The sequence below is a fragment of the Bidens hawaiensis genome, unplaced genomic scaffold (genome assembly GCF_021521415.1).
Source record: "Bidens hawaiensis isolate Kalapana, Puna unplaced genomic scaffold, B.hawaiensis_p1.1 tig00023057_1, whole genome shotgun sequence".
NCBI lineage: Eukaryota > Viridiplantae > Streptophyta > Magnoliopsida > Asterales > Asteraceae > Bidens > Bidens hawaiensis.
In genome coordinates this window covers 303044-324916 of record NW_027493610.1, presented here as the reverse complement: position 1 = coordinate 324916, position 21873 = coordinate 303044, and positions in this window count along the sequence as shown.

Below are 21873 nucleotides of genomic sequence, written 5' to 3'. Positions count from 1 at the left end.
TCTTGTGTGACTTACATAACAACTGTTTTTAATCTTGTTAAAAACCAAGAAACAGAAATTAAATAATAATCAAGTTTTAAGTTTGTTTAATTAAGTTAGTTAAACCTTTTTTTTTGTCTCAATTAAGTTAGTTAAACCGTTTTTTTGTCTCAATTTTGTCTCAATCAAGTCACCAAACTTTTCATTGTCTCAATCAAGTCACTCTACTTTCTATATTATATTTTTTTTTCTTCATGTTATATGTTCATAAATAACTAAAACATCAATAAAACTAACATTTTTTTATTGTATCAACGAATCTAACACTTACGATAAGATAGTAGTTGTTCCCCTCGTTATAAAACACAATTTGGAAGTTAAGTAACCTAATCGAGACAAATTGAAAGTTGCGTGACCTAATTAAAACAAAACAAATGTAAGTGAATTAATTAAAAAAAACTTGAAACTTGATTACTATTCTCTAGCATTTTCCTTAAATGATAAAAGAAAACAAATTAAAGAAAATTGTAAATATAATAATTAAGATGGGAGGGTGTCGTGTTGGGTTTTTTTGGTGATGATGAAGTAAACTTTGCCGATTCGTAAAGTTAAATTTGTTTACTAACATAATTCTCACATGCAGTGTTCTTTTATTATTTCATTCAATTATCAGATATTGCCCACCATCTTTACCATATACTACCCGGTTCCAACCCTGACACCTAAGATACTCTAATCATTCAAGTAATGAAAGCAAAAGTAGGCACAATTTTGCTTTCATTACTTTTGATGTGTTTATAAAGTATTTCACCATTATTTCACCATTACGATTGGTTGGCTTTTGATGTGTTTATAAAGTATTTCTTCTTGGAGGGCGCATGTTCGAATCCCGGTAGGCACAATTTATTTTTGATTTCTTGAAAAACAAGAGTTTGCCGGTTTAACCGCCGGTTCCGGTTCAACCGCAACCCGCCAGACCCGGCCGGGTTGTTAGAAAACGGGTTATATAGTGTGAACCGGACCGGTATGCATAGCGGGTCCCGGTCAGACCGGTATGCATAGCGGGTCCCGGTCGGACCGGTCCGGGTTTCAAAACAATGCAAATGAGATAAACCAATAATTTGTATATCAAGCAAGTAGTTACATAACATAATCACATGTGTCTTATATCCATATTACTGTATTTTAGAGTCGATAATTGTATAGAACAACGTACTGAATCAGAATTGATTAAAATAAGAAAAATAATATCAAACCATTAATCTACAAAAAAATATAAAAAATTCCTGGATATTAGAAACTGAAGAAGCACAGATCCAAACCGTATTAGGATTAGATATACAATTCGACTGGTTGAGGATTTAGAAGTGTGATTAGGTCAAGATGAATCGTGAATAGATCGGGATCCTGCAAAAACAATCACCGTGAGCTCGTTACGAGAAGGACAAGATGGGAGATCTTCTCGTAACTACCATTCGGCATGAGAATCTGTAACCGTTCTTTAGAGAGAGAAAGTACTGAATGTAAAATGATTGACGTATTATGGGTGCTGTCCATGAATACTTCATGATGATTGTGAGAGTATGTATAGCTAGGGGAGAGAGAAGATGATTGGTTCAGTTGCCGTTATTCAGAAAATGCTTTCCTTCGCCCGAATTGACATGTGGCCGGTTTTGATAGGGAGTAACAGCTGGCTATGTGCTAGGCCATTGGGAATATCTAGTTGGCTCCTTATCATTGGTTAAACTCTCACATGTTCTCTGTTGAGAGGGTAAATTTCCATGTCGAGGAATGTTTTGGCTATCAATTGTTTTCCCTTACAAATGTAACATCACGAAAATTTTGGTCCAAATTTGACAAACTAATAAAACTTATGGACTAAAAATATTCATGGTAAAAGTAAAGAGAAAAATAAGATAAAGAATAGAAATAGCTTATGTTAAGGGAATGAAGTAAGGAGACTTCATCCCACATGGAAAGTGGTAAAGATAATAAAGCATTTATAAGGAGGGAACTTTCCATGATAATCTTCTTATGTGGCTAACCACTCTCCCTAGTCCTAGCGGAGGGTGCGAAGCACTCAACGTGCACGCGCACGAGCACGGGCTTGGGCTCGGGCTCGGGTGAAGGGCGATGGGCGCTTTGATGGCACACTTTGCACGCTCGCATCGCCGCGAGCCGCCTTTGTATTTTTGGATGATGAGACGATATCAAAATATGGCAAGTTACCAAAAGATCAGGGACTAAAAATGAACATATTTGAAATTTTGCATCTTCGCGATACGCGAAGTTGTAGGACACGTCACGGGACACGTGGCAGGCCGTAGCGACACGTGGCAAGCCTACACGGCGACTCACCAAGGCTAGTGTAGCTTCGCGATACGCGAAGTTGCATATTTTTTTTCTATAAATAGATCGACCATTGGGATTTCACATACATCCTTCTCACACTCCAAAACACATACTTAACCTCGATAAGCGTGCCACCATCCCGATATGTCGATATCCCGACAAGTTTTGTCTCGAAATGCATGCCGTAACTCTACCTAAATACTCTCTCGACTTTCCTCCAAGTAGAAGTGCGGTTCAAGTAGAGCATAAGCATTTCGTATAACAAGCCGTTCAAGGTAGGGGTCCTGCCCGGTTATTATATTATAAATGGCTTAGACCCTAGTCGGGGACATATCCCGTACCTTGATTTTATAAAGTGGAAATAGATTTCACAAAGTCGAGATTATAGAAAAAATAATACTTCTTTATTATATATTCCTTATAATAAAAGAAATTTGAAATATACATTTATTCACGAAGAAGAAACAAAGGTTATAAATGATTAACAAAAGAAAGAACTAGAGGTCCTTATATTTTATAAAGAGATAAATGTCAAGGTAAAGGTTATGCAATCGGATTAAAGGTCTGAAGCTAGATCATTGATCTAGTACTTATAAAACGTTATTCTCGTACTATAGGTCCGAGGTAACAAGACAAATTGGTGAGAAACACCAACCAAGAAGAAAGGTGAATATGTCCAACTTTTATAAAACAAGTCTGTAAATGTTTGCATGGGATTATATCCCTAAAACTTTATAAACAAAAGTAATGCTGACCCTCAGGCTATTGTATACGATTGTTTGGATCCTTACATATGTGGGTAGATGGTGGGCACACCGCACCACACTTGCTAATGCCTCCGCCACGTTGGGCCGGATCTAAGTAATGCCCGAGAGGGGATTATCTCATGTATATTGGTAGTTGCTAAATCCTCGATGTTGCGTATCGCTGAGAGGTTTCAAGTATAGCTGGATGTTTATAGTAGAAAATTTAGCTTGGTTGTTTCCTAAGCCACGATGGGCCGGGTCATAAGATACATGAGGGGATAACTAATTAACTTAAATATTTTGTGTCATCGTATTCACCAGCATGTGTGGCTGACGTATTTTTATAACTATTTTATAGGTAATGGAAAATAGGTGTTTGGAGATGAAGGATAGCCGTTAGACGATTTGATGGCTCAATGAATGTTTTATTATTAAAATAATGTAAATCATGGTTTTATTTTCCAAACACTTTTGTATAAATCAAACGGGTGTTTTAAAATCCCGTCTTATGAATATAATAATATTTTATTAAGTCTTCCGCTTTACAACCTTAAACTCTGATATATTTACAAAACAGGTACCAACTTACGAGTCAGACGCCTAGGCCCTGAGCCGGGGTGTGACAAGGTTGGTATCAGAGCCATCGATCTTAGCGAATTAGGTATATAAGTATACCTAAGCTTTGATCAGAGATAAGTTTCAATATTTATTATATTATTATATAAGGATAAGATAGGTTGGTATTCTTTCCTATCCCTTATTATTCTAATCCTTATAGATGTCGACATTCAAAAAGATGATGGAATCCTTCTATGAAGAAATGAGACAGGCAGGATGTCCGGAACCCATCGTTCCTCCCGACGGAGAAAGTGATGACTACTACGTTAACTTCTTCGACCCGGATAGGCCAATCGTACCAGTGGTACCATATGGAAGTCCACCCATCACTTCCCAGGCACAGAACAAATGCCCATCAACGTTCCAAGTGACCCACCAACCCCAAGGAATCATCCTTCCGATAAAATGGAGGTTGACGAGCCAGCTAAGTCTAACCCCAAGGAGGGTACCCCAAGCTGGATGCAGATTTACTCTGACCCAAGAACTCCAGTTTATAACCCCATAGATTCTCCTCACGATTCTGTTTCAGGTCCATCAAGGATACCCAAAATGAGAGTGATGCAACCGGAGACCATTCGGGTTGATGTGAATAAAAGTAATGTGGAAGTTGAACCAGAAGGAGAACTTGAAGAAGAAGTTTAGCCAGAAGAGGAATCGAAGGAAGAACCAGAAGAAGAATCAGAAGAAGATCCGGAAGAAGATCCAGAGGAGGAAGTCCCAAAGGAAATGAGCATTGATGAAAAGAGCCATGAAGTGCAAAACCACCCGGGATGTAACTGTCCACCAAGCATGGGCTGTTAACAACCATTGTTCCACATGTCCCCTCATTATGATCCGCAAGATCCATATGTCCAAGAACTTACAAGTGGTTTTCCACCCTTCACTGGTGTTATTCCGACCATCTCAGAACAAGCAGAAGAGATCCAGCAGCAAGGAGAGGTTGCAGACGCTTTTTATAACATGCAGTTTGAATCAATTCCTCCACCGTACCCAAGGAACCATTATGACATAGTCATGATGGGATACCGTGATCCACTGCCCCAGTACGGATATCAAGTTTCATCCCTCAGTCCTCGGAAGAGCATCTTGATCGGGCACTCCATGAGACCGATGAGTTGCGAAGGAAGGTAGCCACGGAGAGTAGCAGGAAAAAGACGGCGGGAAAGAAATTACTACACAAATGTAGTAAGTTGAAGAAAGCAATCAAGAAATACATGAAGGATTAAGAGTCCCGCTCTGTTGTAGTCGTACCATCTGTTTCCCGCTCTGATGTAGTTACACCGTTTGTTTCCCGTTCCGTGTAGTAGTAACGGTTGTTTCTTGAATAAGTCCGTTGTACTTAAGTCCAGGATAGTAGAAATTGTCAACGTTGTAATGTGTTTCCGTTTGTGAGATAAATAAAAACTCTTAGTAATGAGTCAATTTCCTTATAATTTCATAATGTCAAAACAAAATAATCCCTCTCAAGATAAAGAAGCTTCTGAGAGCAACAAATCAAAAACTGAGCATGCTCAAGGAAATCATAAGCAACTAATAACCAAAATGCAAGAAATGATTAATGCCATGAATACGTTATTACCCACCTTGAAAGAAAAATCTGTCCACCAAAGTGAAAACCGACAACCCAGTAAGTTTGCAAATCCAAATCCCGTTCTAATCCTACCCCTCAAAACGAAGGAAGTGATCAAGGATCAACTAATCGTGAAGAAATCCACCAAACTTTTAAGAAGAAATTAAGAATCAAGGGATGTTTGTTCAAAGACTTCAAAAATTGTGGGCCGAAGGAGTTTTATGGCGACAAGGGTAGCCGCCATAAGATGGCTCGAAGAAATGGAATCAATTGTCATAATAAGCAAATGTACTGAAGAGGAAAAGATTCAGTCCATGGCACAGATGTTTAAAGGGAAGCCTTAGAGTGGTGGAACACTCTGTTGATGGCAAGAGGAAGGAAAACCGTGTATCAGTTGACATGGGAGGAGTTTAAAGATCTGGTTGTGTAGAAGTATTGTCCGATGCATGAGACCGACTTAATCCAAACCAAGTTTCTCAATCATAAAGTGGTCGGAACTAATCTAAGAGACTACAATACCAAGTTCCAAGAGTATTGTAGACTTGTGCCCCAGTTGGTAACACCCGAATCGAGCAAGGTAACCCGCTACATATGGGGTTTACCAAGAGAAATACGAGGCATGGTGAGGCCAGATTTTCCACAGACAGCCGAATCCGCCATGGAGCTGGCCGGTTATTTGATGAATGGTGTGATCCGCAACAAAAAAGAGGACAAGAAGGAATATTCAACAATTGACAAGAAGGGAAAGAGAAATAACCGTTTCAAAGGAAAAGATGTGGATAGGAGGAGGGGTGGTTTTAATTCCAACTACCCGTTGTGCAAGATTTGTAAAAAGCATCATCTAGGTAGATGCCGGTTCACAGTATCTACATCTGCCATCTGTGATACATGCAAAAAGCCAGGGCATGTTACTGCTGATTGTTGGAAGAACAAGATGACTTGCTTCGACTGCAAGGAAACGGGACATCTTAGCTTTGAATGTCCTAAAAATAATGTTGCTGGGAGTGGAGGTACAGGAGGTGCTGGAGGGAGCGGCACCAAGAACGAAGGAAAGAAGGGGAATGCTCGAGTCTTAGTACTTGACACCCAGGAGGCCGCCAACTTACCGGAAACGATTACCGGTACGTTCTTAGTTAATAACGTTTATGCGAGAGTTTTATTTGATTCTGGTGCAAATCAAAGTTTTATAGATTATAAGTTTTGTAGTCTATTAAACGAACCTTTAAAGAAATTGAATAAAACTATAAACGTTGAGACGGCCAGTGGTGAGATAGTTAAAATCTCCGAAACCTTAGAAAATGGAAAGATATTGTTGGCAGGCTACGTCATCCCTGTACAATTACTGCCCATGACCTTAGCAGACTTTGATATAGTTCTAGGTATCGACTGGTTATCCGACAACCATGCCCGTATCATTTTCAATAAGAAAACCATTGAACTCCAATCCCCTGACAAGCGAACAATTCAAATTACGGGCGACAAAGATGCTGGTCATGTTAGCATAATCTCCATGATGAAAGATAACAAATTCTTAAACCAAGGATGCTTAGCATTCATGGCTTATGTGACAGAAGAATCAAAACCTAACGAAATTAAAGACGTACCTATAGTATCCGAATTTTCTGACGTCTTTCCAGATGAACTTCCAGGAATTTCACCCAATTGAGAAGTCGAATTCAGAATAGACTTAATGCCTGGAATAGCTCCAATAGCCAAATCCCCCATTGTTTGGCTCTGACGGAAATAAAGGAGTTGAAGAAACAACTGGATGAGTTGTTAGAGAAAGGATTTATTTATCCAAGCTCATCCCCTTGGGGAGTGCCGATATTATTTGTCAGAAAGAAAGATGGTTCCATGAGGATGTGTATCGATTACAGGGCACTGAACAAAGTAACTATTAAGAATCGATATCAGCTACCTAGAATTGACGATCTATTCAATCAATTGCAAGGATCGAGCTTCTTTTCGAAAATAGATTTAACCTCTGGGTACCATATTGAAAGTTCAAGAAGAAGATATTCCGAAAATGGCGTTTCGGACAAGGTACGGACATTATGAGTTGACCGTAATGCCATTTGGACTCACTAATGCCCCAGCCGCTTTCATGGACATGGTGAACTGAGTTTGTAAGCCTTATTTAGATAAATTTGTAATCGTATTCATCGACGATATACTTATTTTATTCTAAATCGGAAAAAGATCACAAAGTTCATTTTAGGATCTTACTTGAATTACTCCGAAACGAGAAGTTGTATGCTAAATTTTCCAAGTGCGAGTTCTGGTTGCATGTAGTGCAATTTCTTGGTCATGTTGTTAATGCCAATGGAATTTAAGTAGACCCCGCAAAGATTGAAGCAATAGCTAAATGGGAGATTCCTAGATCGCCAACCGAGGTTCGTAGTTTCCTAAGTTTGGCTGGATATTATAGAAGATTCATTGAGAACTTCTCCCGTATAGCAGTTCCCCTAACATCATTAACCTAAAAGAATGTTAAGTATGAATGGGGAATCAAACAACAAGAAGCATTTGATTTACTTAAACAAAATCTCACAAATGCACCTATACTGGTCTTGCCAAAGGGTACAGGCCTTGCCATTTGGGTGCGTACTAATGCAAAGAAAGAAAGTAATAGCTTATGCTTCTCGTCAATTGAAAGTACACGAAAAGAATTATACGACTCACGATCTAGAGTTAGGTGCCATAATCTTTGCATTAAAGCTATGGAGGCACTATCTCTATGGAGTCAAGTTTTTCGTGTACACTGATCATAAGAGCTTAAAGCATATATTTGATCAAAAGGAACTCTGTCAAAGAAGATGGATGGAAATCTTAAACGATTACGACTGTGAAATCATCTATCATGAAGGAAAAACAAATGTGGTAGCTGACACATTGAGCCGAAAGGAACGTGAGAAACCCAAAAGAGTTCGAGCCTTGAGGTTAGGGCTACAAATAGATTTAATCGCACAAATCAAGAAGGCTCAGAAGCAAGCAATTGAAGAAAATCATATCTCCGAAGAAAAGCGTACTGGCACTATTGATTCTTTAATCAAAGGAAATGATGAAATACTAAGACTCGGAAATAGAATCTGGGTACTGATTGATGGTGATTTACGTGAAAAGATCATGAATGAAGCTCATAAATCGAAGTATATGATGCATCCCGGTAGTGATAAGATGTATCAGAATCTTAAGCCAAACTACTGGTGGAATGGGATGAAGAGAGATATTGCTTTATATGTTGCTAAGTGCTTAACATGTTTACAAGTCAAGGCTGAGCATCAAAAGCCTTCAGGTTTGCTTCAACAACTTGAACTTCCTGTATGGAAATAGGAGATGATAACAATGGATTTCATTACGAAACTCGCTAAGACTACCCGACAGCACAACGCTATTTGGGTCATCATTGATAGGGTAACTAAATCCGCTCATTTCTTACCTATCAATGAATCTTATTCTATGGATAGATTGGCACGGATTTACGTGAACAACATCGTAGCATTACATGGTGTGCCATTATCTATCATATCCGATCGAGACAGTAGATTTACGTCTCATTTCTTGAATAGTTTCCAAAAAGCGTTAGGAACTCAGTTGAATCTTAGCACTGCTTATCATCCACAAACTGATGGGCAGAGTGAAAAAACAATTCAAACGCTTGAGGACATGCTTCGAACTTGCGTGATTGATTTAGGCGGATGTTGGGATGATCATCTGCCTCTGATGGAATTCTCGTATAACAATAGTTATCACACAAGTATTCAAGCCGCACCATTTGAAGCTTTGAATGGGCGAAAATGTAGAACGCCTGTATGTTGATCCGAAACAGGAGATAATCAAATATCTGGACCTGAAATAGTCCAAGAAACCACGGATAAAGTGTTGCAAATCCGTGAACGACTTAAGATGGCAAGAGATCGACAAAAGAGCTATGCAGATGTTCGCCGTAAGCCGTTGGAATCTCAGGTAGGCGATAAGGTTTTACTAAAAGTATCACCATGGAAAGGAGTTGTATGATTCGGCAAGAAAGGAAAGTTAAGTCCTCGTTTCGTGGGACCATTTGAAGTACTAGAACGAATCGGTACTGTTGCTTATCGCTTACGATTGCCAGAAGAGATGAAAGGAATACACGATGTATTTCACGTCTCTAACTTACGTAAATGTCTAGCTGACGAAACTTTAGCCATGCCCCTTAAGGATGTCGAGGTCAACGAAAATCTAATATTTGTAGAACAACCTCTACAAGTTGAAGATTTCCAAGTTAAGCAACTTAAACGTCGAAGGCTAAAGTTAGTCAAGATACGATGGAACTCTCAAAGAGGACCCGAGTTTACTTGGGAGCTAGAATCAGAGATGAGATAAAGTACCCACATCTGTTCTAGCGAATCCCGAGGTCGAGATTCATTCTAAGGTGGGGAGGATGTAACATCACGAAAATTTTAGTCCAAATTTGACAAACTAATAAAAGTTAAGGACTAAAAATATTCATGGTAAAAGTAAATAGAAAAATAAGACAAAGAATAGAAATAGCTTATGTTAAGGGAATGAAGTAAGGAGACTTCATCCCACATGGAAAGTGGTAAAGAAAATAAAGCACTTTATAAGGAGGGAACTTTCCATGATAATGTTCGTATGTGGCTTACCACTCTCCCAAGTCCTAGCGGAAGGTGCGAAGCACCCGACGCGCACGCGCATGGGCTTGGGCTCGCGCTCGGGTGACGGGCGATGGGCGTAATGTGGCGCTTTGTTTGTATTTTTGGATGATGAAACGATATCAAAATATGGCAAGTTACCAAAAGATTAGGGACTAAAAATGAACATATTTGAAATTTTGCATATTCGTGATACGCGAAGTTGCAGGACACGTCAAGGGACACGTGTCACCATGCGGTGACACGTGGCAGGCCGTAGCGACACCTGGCGACCCTACGCGGCGACTCACCAAGGCTAGTGCAGCTTCGCGATACGCGAAGGTGCAAATTTTTTTCTATAAATAGATCGGCCATGGGAATTTCACATACATACACTCTCACACTCCAAAACACATACTTAACCTCGATAAGCGTGCCGCCATGCTGGTATGTCGATATCCTGACAAGTTTTGTTTCGAAATGCGTTCCGTAACTCTACCTAAATACTCTCTCGACTTTCCTCCAAGTAGAAGTGCGGTTCAAGTAGAGCATAAGCATTTCGTATTACAAGCCGTTCAAGGTAGGGGTCCTGCCCGGTTATAATATTATAAATGGCTTAGACCCTAGTTGGGGATATAGCCCGTACCTTGATTTTATAAAGTGAAAATAGATTTCATAAAGTGGAGATTATAGAAAAAATAATACTTCTTTATTATATATTCCTTATAATAAAAGAAATTTGAAATATACTTTTCTTCACGAAGAAGAAACAAATGTTATAAATGATTAACAAAAGAAAGGACTAGAGTTGTGTGACCTAATTAAAACAAAACAAATGTGAGTGAATTAATTAAAACAAACTTGAAACTTGATTACTATTCTCTAACATTTTCCCTAAATAATAAAAGAAAACAAATTAAAGAAAATTGTAAATATAATAATTAAGATGGGAGGGTGTCGTGTTGGGTTTTTTTGGTGACGATGAAATAAACTTTGCCGATTCGTAAAGTTAAATTTGTTTACTAACATAATTCTCACATGCAGTGTTCTTTTATTATTTCATTCAATTATCAGATACTGCCCACCATCTTTACCATATACTACCTGGTTCCAACTCTGACACCTGAGATACTCTAATCATTCAAGTAATGAAAGCAAAAGTAGGCGAAAATTTTCTTTCATTACTTTTGATGTGTTTATAAAATATTTCACCATTATTTCACCATTACGGTTGGTTGGCTTTTGATGTGTTTATAAAGTATTTCTTCTTGGAGGGCGCATGTTTGAATCCCGGTAGGTACAATTTATTTTTGATTTATTGAAAAACAAGAGTTTGCCGGTTTAACTGCCGGTTCCGGTTCAACCGCAACCCGCCAGACCCGGCCGGGTTGTTAAAAAACGGGTTATATAGTGTGAACCGGACCGGTATGCATATCGGGTCCCGGTCGGACCGGTCCGGGTTTCAAAACATTGCAAATGAGAGAAACCAATAATTTGTATATCAAGCAAGTAGTTACATAACATAATCACATGTGTCTTATATCCATATTACTGTATTTTAGAGTCGATAATTGTATAGAACTACGTACTGAATCAGAATTGATTAAAATAAGAAAAATAATATCCAACCATTAATCTACAAAAAAATATAAAAAATTCCTGGATATTAGAAACTGAAGAAGCACGGATCCAAACTGTATTAGGATTAGATATACACTTCGACTGGGTGAGGATTTAGAAGTGTGATTAGGTCAAGATGAATCGTGAATAGATCGGGATCCTGCAAAAACAATCACCGTGAGCTAGTTACGAGAAGGACAAGATGGGAGATCTTCTCGTAACTACCACTCGGCATGAGAATCTGTAACCGTTCTTTAGAGAGAGAAAGTACTGAATGTAAAATGATTGACGTATTATGGGTGCTATCCATGAATACTTCATGATGATTGTGAGAGTATGTATAGCTAGGGGAGAGAGAAGATGATTGGTTCAGTTGCCATTATCCAGAAAATGCTTTCCTTCGCCTGAATGGACATATGGCCGGTTTTGATAGGGAGTAACAGCTGGCCATGTGCTAGGCCATTGGGAATATCTAGTTGGCTCCTTATCATTTGTTAAACTCTCACTGTTGAGAGGGAAAACTTCCATGTCGAGGAATGTTTTGGCTATCAATTGTTTTCCCTTACAAATGTAACATCACGAAAATTTTGGTCCAAATTTGACAAACTAATAAAACTTATGGACTAAAAATATTCATGGTAAAAGTAAAGAGAAAAATAAGATAAAGAATAGAAATAGCTTATGTTAAGGGAATGAAGTAAGGAGACTTCATCCCACATGGAAAGTGGTAAAGAAAATAAAGCATTTATAAGGAGGGAACTTTCCATGATAATGTTCTTATGTGGCTAACCACTCTCCATAGTCCTAGCGGAGGGTGCGAAGCACTCGACGTGCACGCGCACGCGCACAGGTTTGGGCTCGGTTGAAGGGCGGTGGGCGCTTTGATGGCGCACTCGCACGCTCGCATCGCCGCGAGCCGCCTTTGTATTTTTGGATGATGAGACGATATCAAAATATGCCAAGTTACCAAAAGAATAGGGACTAAAAATGAACAGATTTGAAATTTTGCATCTTCACGATACGCGAAGTTGTAGGACACGTCACGGGACACGTGGCAGGCCGTAGCGACACGTGGCAAGCCTACACGGCGACTCACCAATGCTAGTGTAGCTTCGCGATACGCGAAGTTACATATTTTTTTTTCTATAAATAGATCGGCCATTGGGATTTCACATACATCCACTCTCACACTCCAAAACACATACTTAATGATGTGTGAAAAGTGTGTATATAATATTAATAACCAAGTTTTACCGAATTCACTTAAAAACCACACAATCGGCAAGTGTACCGGTCGTTATGTAGCTAGCAAGTAAGAACGGATATTGAACCTAGGACACTATGGGTAAACTTTAATTATTAAACGTAATTAATTACTTATCTAGACTCTCTTTTGATTTTTTTTAAATATTAGTTAAATTAATATTACTTAACTAAAAATGAAACTTTATAAAAATTGGGTTTTAACCAAATGCGAGAAACGACTACCTAGGTAATGGAATTCTACTAGTTAAATTAATAGTTAACGAACTTGACTTGGTTGAAAAACAATATCTAAAAAATTATGACACTAAAGACCACTAAAATATGCTAGATCGCCTCCCGGCCTCACCAACGACACCCTAGAATTCTAATGACATGTGAAGCTCAATTGTTAAAGGTTTGGATCACCTCCCGGTCTCACCTTACCTAATAATACTATGGTACCCCAAAATCCAAATCACCTCCTGGTCTCTTCGAATACAATATATTAATATAAAGGGGGTATTTTTAATTAATTTGAACACAACTTGTATCACAATAATCTAAAGGGACCTAGGCTAACTCACTCCCGTGCAATTAGTACCCAAACCCGCAAAAGACAAAGATGACACAACACTAAATTGCCTCCCGGCCTCTCTAGAGATAGAATAATAAAATCTAATCCGCTCTCTGTAATTACTCCTACGATTTTTTCGACCATAAATCGCAAACAAGTTGAAAACACAAAGTAGACAACCTAATCATGCATCTAACAATCACCAATGACTATCAAATACAAGTGGAATAATTATTAAAGCAAAAATTGGATTTAATTACGCATATATATCATGACCAAACCAATTAAAAACTTTACCAAAGCATCAAATCAACCAACGTTAAATACTAGTTTGTCAAACCATTAATATAACATAGTACTCAACCAAAACCTAGGTAGTTCAAAGTATTTAGTTACTCATAAAAAAATATGAAACAAAATAGTAATATATGTTGTAATTCATAAATTTAAAAAAGAAAACAAGAAAATAAAATGCACCGTGGACTTGTTTTCTTTTCTTTCTTTACGGTTCCTATTTGCCGCTTCCTCTATGTTGACTTTGTTGTTTTTGTTGACGGCCTTGCTGCTTCTGTCTCACCCTGGTTCTTTTCAAAGAAACCCAACGTGTGTTTTTTATGTTTTTTTTGGTTGTTGTGAAGTCCCCTCCTTCCGTATGATAGATCTCTATTCTTTTATTTACTTTCTTTTTATAATAACCATATTACTCATCTAGGGTTTTTTTTATAGCCCATAATAAAGCCTACGGCCCACAAACTAGTTAACAGCCCAAGAGTAATTCATGTCAGCTCCATCCGTCTACAAGTCCAACCAGAGAAGAAAAATAAGTAAACCGTATTAATTCAAATAAGTTAAGTTTAGGTTTCTTTCTTTTTTTTCTTTGCTTATACTTTATTTTAATTACTTGAAAGCATGAATTATTATGTAAACTTGGGTTTATTCTTATTAAAATTACTATTTAAATACTATGTTTCAAGTTTAGTAGAAATTGCTCTAATTTAGCTCATTGTCTCTTAGAACCTTAAAAAACCCACACATGAACCAATTAGGAGTATATACAATAAAAACCTGGCTCAAAATACTTGAAAGTATAGGAATATTTATATAATATTATATATATTTTTAGCCCACATCACTTAACCTCGATAAGCGTGCCACCATCCCGATATGTCGATATCCCGACAAGTTTTGTCTCGAAATGCGTGCCGTAACTCTACCTAAATACTCTCTCGACTTTCCTCCAAGTAGAAGTGCGGTTCAAGTAGAGCATAAGCATTTCGTATAACAAGCCGTTCAAGGTAGGGGTCCTACCTGGTTATTATATTATAAATGGCTTAGACCCTAGTCGGGGACATATCCCGTACCTTGATTTTATAAAGTGGAAATAGATTTCACAAAGTCGAGATTATAGAAAAAATAATACTTCTTTATTATATATTCGTTATAATAAAAGAAATTTGAAATATACGTCTCTTCACGAAGAAGAAACAAAGGTTATAAATGATTAACAAAAGAAAGGACTAGAGGTCCTTATATTTTATAAAGAGATAAATGTCAAGGTAAAGGTTATGCAATCAGATTAAAGGTCTGAAGCTAGATCATTGATCTAGTACTTATAAAACGTTATTCTCGTACTATAGGTCCGAGGTAACAAGACAAATTGGTGAGAAACGCCAACCAAGAAGAAAGGTGAATACGTCCAAATTTTATAAAAAAATGTCTGTAAATGTTTGCATGGGATTATATCCCTAAAACTTTATAAACAAAAGTAATGCTGGCCCTCAGGCTATTTTATATGTTTGTTTGGATCCTTACATATGTGGGTAGACAGTGGGCACACCGCACCACACTTGCTAATGCCTCCGCCACGTTGGGCCGGACCTAAGTAATGTCCGAGAGGGGATTATCTCATGTATATTGATAGTTGCTAAGTCCTCGATGCTGCAGTATCGCTGAGAGGTTTCAAGTATAACTGGATGTTTATAATAGTAAATTTAGCTTGGTTGTTTCCTAAGAAACGATGGGCCGGGTCATAAGATACCCGAGGGGATAACTAAGTAACTTAAATATTTTGTGTCAGCGTATTCACCAGCATGTGTTGCTGACGTATTTTTATAACTATTTTACAGGTAATGGAAAATAGGTGTTTGGAGACGAAGGATAGCCGTTAGACGATCTGATGGCTCAATGAATGTTTTATTATTAAAATAATGTAAATCATGGTTTTATTTTCCAAACACTTTTGTATAAATCAAACAGGTGTTTGAAAACCCCGTCTTATGAATATAATAATATTTTATTAAGTCTTCCGCTTTACAACCTTAAACTCTAATATATTTACAAAACAGGTACCAACTTACGAGTCACACGGCTAGACCCTGAGCCGGGGAGTGACAACAAAATATGAAGTCATTCCTTCCCTTGCTTGCCGGTGTTTCCACAATTTGTCTGAATATGTTCGTTCATCTGCCTGTGGATGCCTCACGCCGGCTTCTAGAAGGATTGATTTAGACTTTCACTTTTTGGCGGGTGCTTTCCTCGAGTATTATTTTTAGCAGGAATGACCCTCTGGAGCGTCTAATGGGCTAAATAGCCTCCGAGCTCATTGATGGTCGGGTGTAAATCATGTATTTTAAGATTTTATTTTAGTAGTTTTACTTGTTTTTTATTTAGAATTTAGGCACTTCAAGTATGCTTTTGATTTGTAGGCTAGTGAGAGTTAAAGATACTATTTGGAGACATTTACGAGCATGATTTGAAGTCTCGGGAAAATCAGAGCCGTAACACAAGTGTAGGAAACAAAAAGAAACAAATTGGTTGAAATTTAGCTCCTAGAGTAAGCTACTCTGGGATCAGAGTAGCATACCCCGAATGCCAAATTAATTCAGAATAGGGCAATCGGATTTCAGAGTAAGGGATTTCCACCCAGAGTAAGCTACACCAGGGGTCAGAGTAGCTTACGCTGGGTCGCGAAATTCAGTTTTAAAGCACGAGCCTAGCTGCTATATAAGCCATAAAACCCTAGATCGTAAAGCACTTCATTCTAGCAGTTTTTAAGACGAACTTTGTGCATTTTGGGAGCTCTGGAACACCTCCAATAACCAAAAAACCCATGTTTCATCATTCCGAATCAAGCTTTAAAGATCATATGATGACCATGAGCGGCTAATTTCCCTCAGATTATACCCGGGATGTAGAGTATTGCATTTACAGTTTTTCTCATGTGTTAAGAACGAATGATTTGCAATTGTTTTTAATTAATCTATGAGTATTAATGTTTTGCATTATTGTGTATTCAGTCGGCTTAGGTTTATTTTGATCAGAACGATTAGTTTGCCAATTGCTATGATAATTGCTTATAGGGTTGTTTTGACAAGTTTGAATATGATGAAGCATACAATTTCCCTTAGTTGAGTCATAATGGAAGGGACCGTTTGATAACCAGTGCCGTGTGTTAGCGATTGTTGATGCCTAAAGTTTAATTAGTTAGCTAATCTGATTTGATCATTGACAATTAATCTGCTATGTGGACATGAGATAACTATTGTGTTACATGCTTGAACCCCGGGTGTGATTTGTCTTTGTTAATTGATTGAACTTTGCTTAATTTGCTTGTGTGAATTTAAAACAAACTCTTTGCTAGTGTGATCAAAACTTTTGATAGTTACTTCATAATTTTAAGAATTGATTACACTTTACACTGACCACATACTTCTTGTGGATACGATACCTGACTTACCATAGCTAATTAGGTTAATTAGGTTTTTTCATGACTCGAATGACGATCATCACACATTTCCTTATTTTATAACCCTATCTCTATAAGTCCCTCCAATCCATTGTTTCTTCCGCATTACCTTCATGAGGATGGAATTTTGGACTTAAGCTTTTTGGTGATCAAGCTGCTTCTGGATATTATTCAAATAAAAGAGTTGGATAAGAATTAAGGCTTAACATTACGGGTCTGCCCTGTCGACGAGACTGGGAAGGTGTCAGGTGTGTATTTTGATGTCTTGCAGGCACGCGGCGGTTACACGAAAACTGCTCTACTTCCCTTTTTCATTTTCCCGCCTGACGTGTTGGGCATCCATTGGACCGTCACTTTATCTTTCTTATATACACCCTCCCATATAAATAGGAGAAATCCTTGTTTTGCTTCTTACGGCTTCTTATTCCTTTGTCTTCTTTGACATTCTTTATCGCCATGTTTACTGTGTGACTTTACATCCAACCCTAATATTATCACCATAGCTCGCTGTGATAAATCCCTCTCTGACCTATAAAGGCCGGTGGTGAAAGAAAAAACCAATCTCCTTCTGTCGATCGCTTGCCAATTAATTGGAAGGAGAAAGACTTTCAGGACGTCGTCAATGGTTATGGGCTTGCACCAGAGTGGAAACCTGAATTTTGGCTCATGGTTCTATTGTTGATAAACCTCCGACCGGGAAGATGGCCCTTTACACCGAGGATATTTCCATTGGCAATCTCCAAATGCCCATTACAAAGTTTCTAGGGGATCCTCTAACTTTGAATGGAATTAACTTGTCACGGATGCACCCATTTAGGTTGATGAGGATTTGAAACTTTGAGTTTTGTTGCCATCTCAAAGTATTATGCTGACGCTTGATAAGTTTTTGTAGTTTACAAGATGCAAGGAAGAAACAGTTGGTATAACTGTATTACCACCAGAAAAGGCGTGATAGGAACCGAACCGCCTGCAACGCCTATGAATGGCGGAAAAAATTCCTTTGGATCTGCGAAGACGTGGTTCCTATTAAGACGGTTACTCGCCCTATGTTTGAAAAATTGTCGGACTTACACATTGCCTCTTATGTTGACCAACCATGGTTTATCACTCTAATCTTCACACCAACTCCCATGCGCCCCATTGTGGAATCCAATTTGGTTCGTGTGGGAATGAGTCGCCTTTGGCCATATCCTGACCTCAAGCCTTATTATGTCAAGGCGGATGGATGTAAGTGTATTCTATCCTAGCTATTGTAATTTCATGAATATCGACTTAACTTTCTTAACTATTATCTTAGCTAAGGGAACTATTTTATATACCCTTTTGGATGCTGTTCTGGGTGGCATGAAGCGCCACCCCCTCACATGGAACCTGTGGTAACTGAGTGTCCGTTTACTATAGGTGAGTTTATCTTGAATTCTCGTCCCTTAAATGCCCTTACCCCACGAGGAATCATCACCTCACGAGGGAGGAACTGCTATCAATACTTCAGATTTTACGGGTGTTCTGCACCCAATTGCAGATTTATGTCAAAAAAGGAAACATTGCTCTGAACCCAGTGACAGCGGTGCTATGAAGAACCCTGATGGTGAGGAGGAACAACCTGAACCTATTGACCTGGAGGCTGAAACCCAGGTAGAAAAAGAAACTATCACACAAGTGGAGGGACTAGTAAAGATTCCCGCGCTCAAGACGAGAGCCAAAAAGATTCGTCTTAGTGACTGGATTCAAAAAATGGCAGCGACTTTCGCAAGTATAATTATGATCCTTATTTCGTGTACATTTTCGTTTCCTGGATCTTATGTGTTACATTTATGTTTATGATAGGTCCTGCTAAGAAGGCGAAAGAAGATGCATCCAAGACAGTCGTCCACCGAGAACACTACCCTCCGCCCAAGGTGATCTGATGTATATAAAAATATACATCTTTTAAGCATCAAATAATCTCCAAAACTGTATATTTTATTATATTATCTAGATCAAATAACTACTTATTGCGTTAATTTCTATTTTCAGGTATAGTCCAACCTCAGATGAAGAAACAAGTAAGAAACCCGAAGAAAAACAAAGAAAACAGCTTAACACACCCCCCATGTTTCAAGCAGCACACCCCCATGTTTCTCTAAGCTAGAAAAGACAAAATCCTGATATGAAAAGACAAAATCTGGTGCCAGCTGGACACGGGGGCGTGCTTCCGGAAGCACGCAGGCGTGGTCACCTTTCAGAAAATACAAAAAAATATATGGCTGATACCGAAAACACGGGGGCATGCCCCATGAAGCACGCCGGCGTGGTGAGTCATCATGTACGACCTGACAGAACAATTAATGCACCTAGACACGCCGGCGTACCCCAGAAAGCACGGGGGCTGTTAGTGCATGGTTTTTCGTCTCGGTCTTTGTTAGTGTATTATTGTATTAGATTAAATGTATAGAGGCATTTTGTTAATTGTATAAGTCAAGAAATGACTCATTCGTTATCTATGTAAGGCACATTCGTTAAGGAACTTAACGAATGTGGCTATTCACTAAATGTGTCCTCATTCGTTATGTGTTATAACGAATGAGAAGAACTAATGAGTACATTCATTAGTTTCATTAAAGTATTGTAACGAATGGGGTTCATTCGTTAAGCCTGTTTAACGAATGAAGCTCATCTCTATAAATACCCCTGTAATAGTATTCTAAATTAACGAAGTGTTTATTTTGAGATCTGCCTACTGTCACTCTGCCAAATTCTCTTCAGGCTGTACACCACTTCTGTAAACGTATAACATCTAACAAATCAAGCTAACATATCAACGAACTAGATCCGTAAACTTATCGATCATGAACATCATGGTTCCTTAATTTGTATCAGAGCCTGATGTTCTGATTGTTACTTGATTTGTAAACATAATCGTATTAAATTTAAGATCAGTTGATTGATTCACAGATCAATTGATTGTTTAATCGTATTCAGACTTTAACCGTAACTGAATTAATCGGTTGACAGAGTATTAGAGATTAATTGATTGTGAAATGGATTAAGGATTAGTTTCGAACACTTGTTGATCAGTTTGGACTGATTTAATTGTGTATTAAGTGTGTGATTTGAGCGATTTGTGTTTTAAGGATATGGCGGGAACGGATAGTGTTTGAGTTTGAGGTTTGAATGGATTGAATTGTTGTTCGAATTGATGTTTCGGACAAGTTCGGTTGAGTTTGGATTGCGATTCCGAGTGTTTTGGTATAGTATAAAGGTAATTTGGATCGGGTTTGAAGGTTTGAATTGAGATCTGGACAATTTTGGAAGTTTGAATGCTCATTCGTTTGGATGAATGTTCATTCGTATGAACAGTAACTGATTATTCGTTTAACGGTTGTAACTAACATTACAGCAATCATCCACCTGTTAACTTCTCATTCGTTAAGAAAAATCTCATTCGCTATGGCCTTACTCGCTTCCTGATTCATTCGTTGTCACATTTGTTAACCTGTCATTCGTTAACTAAAACTCATTCATTAAAACTTTCCTTCATTCGTTGTTTACTCATTCGCACAAACAACAGCCTTATTTGTTCATTAAAGTATTCATTCGCTTGCTTGCTCATTCGTGTCTATAGTGTAACTCATTCGTTTGAATAGTGGTCCCATTCGTGTGTATCATTTCATTCGTTGGTCTTATTGGTTCAATATTTTTCATCTTTTGTCAGTTTTAGTCCCTAAAATTCTTAAATTTGTCAAATCTTGGTAAATTATTATGCTTTCGTGTCCCAGAACGCGATGATGCAACCAATGCTGACTATGGAAAATGAGATAGGTTCACACAAAAAAATGTCCAAAGTTGTTGAGGCTAAGTGATTTTGCAAGACGGGAACCACAGTTTCGAGCACACTTGGGTTCCTTACACCTTGAATGTGTTCATAACTTGGATCATGTATACTTACCTCTTCAAGTGGGCAGTGCAACAACGGGTTTTACTGATAAAGAGTTCAGTCTGTATAGTGCTGAAGATAAGAAAGAACGGGATAATGAAATAAAGGCCTACTCAACACTCACCATGGTATTACCCAAGAATATTTTTCATCAATTCAGCCACATAAAACCATGTGCCATGATGTTTTCCCAACCGAAAGCTAGGAGTTTGATGGCTGAGATGTCTATAGTGAAGATGGAACTGAGTGGGATAGACAAGATTGACACAATCAAGAATGCATTACTGACTACATATTCCACTTTCTTGTTGCTGCTAAAAGAGAACAACTATTTTAGAAATGAGAATCTTGCTAACAGCTGAAGAGTTCATCAATAAGTTAGAAGAAAGAGAGTATGATATCAAATGTTAAAATTCGTTGAAAGAGAGTCAAGATCCCACTCTGTATGGTGGATCTCTTCCAGCCAGCGGAAGTGGTAGTTCTGTGCCAATTATTGCCTTCTATACTCAAACAGATGTTGAAGGGAGGTAATTCGATGCCTAATGTATATTTCATGGCATTTGGGTCATCAAAAGCGGGCGCTAGTTCACCAAGTTGACCACCAAACGTGAATATGAAGGAAGCTAAGCAACAATTCGCATTCATGTGCGCGCTTATGACTTCATATGAACAGTTGGTAGGTAGTAAAATAGCTACCAGTGAATTGTCTGATGAAGATTATGATCAAATAGACTCGAATGACTTAGAGTTGATGGACCTGAAATGGAACATATCCATGATTGTTTGTAAAGTAAAATGATTTATGCAAAGAACTGGGAAGGATTTACCCACGTTGAACAAGAGGGTTGGCTTTGACAAGCTTAAAGTAAAGTATTAT